Source organism: Gracilinanus agilis, chromosome 4 (assembly GCF_016433145.1).
Source record: "Gracilinanus agilis isolate LMUSP501 chromosome 4, AgileGrace, whole genome shotgun sequence".
In the NCBI taxonomy this organism is placed as follows: Eukaryota; Metazoa; Chordata; class Mammalia; order Didelphimorphia; family Didelphidae; genus Gracilinanus; species Gracilinanus agilis.
The window spans coordinates 361,569,713-361,572,319 of NC_058133.1; positions in this window are offsets into that span (position 1 = coordinate 361,569,713).

Below are 2,607 nucleotides of genomic sequence, written 5' to 3' on the forward strand. Positions count from 1 at the left end.
ATATGTGGAAGTACTGATATGTTCAATAAATATCTAGTGAATGAGAGAATGACTTCGAGGTTTTTTTTGGGAATGCTGAAATTATGATGAAAATGATTGGTAGTACTATCATTTACTGATGAAGGATGTAATGGGGGAAGAGAGTCAAATGATGGTAGGAGAAATTAATTCCTTTTTGGAATTGTTGACTGGGTTAAGATAGAGTATGTCCATGCATGGATTAACTGCTCAAGTTAAGAACTAAGTACATGGAGATTCTCAGCTTCAAGACTTAAAATAGCCTCTGCTGGTAAGTAACATATTAATCCCAGCTCTACTACTGAGGACATAACTAGCTTCATAACCTTGTACAGGTATTTGGGCTTCCTTTTCATTCTCTAAATTGAGAGAGTTGATTATCAGGAGTTTTTAAGCTTTTTCTATATCCTGAATCCTTAGGCAATCTGAAGTGAAGACATCTTACCTTAAAATAATGCTTTTAAATGCCTAAAATAAAACATATGAGATTATAAAGGAAACCAATTATATTTAAGTACTGTTATCAAGATATTTTTTAAAAAACAAGTTCATGGATCTCAGGTTAAAATCCCCCTGGATTATTAAATGACCTCTGAGGTCCCTTACAAGTATAGATCTATGCCCCTATGATCCTTCAGTTCAAAAAAGGATTCCATAAACCATTTGGTTGGGAATCAGTAATTGCTTCAATTTACACATTATTTTGAGTCAACTTCCATCAAATTAACAAGGTTTTACAGTATCATTATTCTCATCACTACATTAAGACTAAAATTACATTGGAAAAAAATAATATGGTAACAATTGGAAAGCAACTAATTACAAGCAATTATAAGACAAATAATGTTTATACTACAAGTAGAGTTTGAGGCAGTTTTAACAGACACCGATTCCCTATTTCTATAAGCAAGTGCTTAACGCCAAAGAATGGAATGGCTTGTAAAAACATGGCAATAGGACTTTCATCTTCATCCCAATTAGTATTACAAGCCATCTTTCCATTAAAAAAAACAAAACAGTCTTTACTTGCCTACCCATTTGCTTGTCTTTGCCTCAACTAATGGAAAGATCGGCTATGTGATCGGGGAGTTCATAACCCCAATTTAAACAGTAAGATGTTTTGTACAAGGTGGCAAGCAAGATTATTAGTAAATATAATAGCAACCTCAATACCAAACTGCTTTCAACAAGTTTCATGGAGAAATGTGAACAAACCCCTATACTTGTTGGACAAGTATATACCCTGCAGGGTATCTGGAATGCAAGCTCAAACCTCTTCTTTTTCCAGTTGCTTTTTCTCATGCTGACATCATCTTGAAGACCAGCTTAGTAAAATCTTTTCTGATCTTGAGGAATTTATTTCATATTATGACATATTTACTTCAAATGGCATGCATTTTTTAGTCTTCCAAATTCCCCAAGTACAAAATAACAAGGTGAAGATTCACTATGACATTTTGACCCCGTCATATTCAGTTTATGTGAATTAGTCATCTTAACCTTGACATTTCTTAATGGTTCTAGTTGACACATTCTAGAACACTGTATTTTCTATTTATTAAGATATCTGCAGAATTCTGTGACGTAATGTGAAGTATGTTTTGGGGGGGCCAACGCCCCTCTTTCCATTTATCATTTTCTAGTTGGTTGAGATTTGTAAAAAACAAATCAGACATCAGATTTACCAATAGAGCTAATGTCTCAGTTGGATTTAGTATCTTCCGATTTGGAGGAATATCTGCAGAAAAAATCCTCATTCTTACAATGACCCATTGAGGCATGAAGTTGCCAGGTGCAGGAGCTCCGCGCTCCACAAACTCAAGAGGCTTAGACAAGCTTTTTTCGAAAGGAAAAACAGGTTAATAGACGCAGATTCCGAGAGAACCAGAGCCTTTCAGGGCTGGGCAGCACTCGCCTTTTCTTCTCCTTTTTAAAAAAATGCAAAACCCCAACAGATTCTGCCTATTGTGTAAAAGCGATACGTATTCATTCCTATTCACATGCGAGGCAAAAGCCTTCTCCTCTCCTTGCAAGTGCTGGGGCAACTTGGTGAGTTTTGGAAATGTGGATTTTTTTTTCTTTTTAGCCTCGGGATAGTCTGCGGAGACCAGCCAGATCATTGAAAACTCGGGGTGAGCTAACCCACCCTAAAGACAAGGGAACGAGCCGCGCCCCCGCAGCGCAGAGCAGCCCAGCCCTGAACCGCCCAGCACACCGCCCAGCCCAGCCCAGCTCCGGGACAAGGACCCGCCCACGCAAGCTAAATTTTTAAAAGCTTAGCTCTTACAAACGAATTTTCCCCGCCAACTTCGTCTAGACTGTTCCTATTCTACCCCAATTTGGTCTCTTCTGCTTAGTACAAATGCAGTCATATCCTCTGCTATCTCCCACTCGAGGGAGCCATGGCAAAAGCCCGAACAGGCAGGGCAGCTTCCCGGCGCTCGCGGGAGGCCCGCCCCAACCTGAAATGGCAAATGATTGACAGCCTGCTGGTGCTATGAGCGGGAGGGGCGTGGTCGTGTGCGTCACTTCCTGGCCCTGCGGGGCGAGGGGCTATATAAGGGACTTGCTCACGCAGCGCCCTCGCTT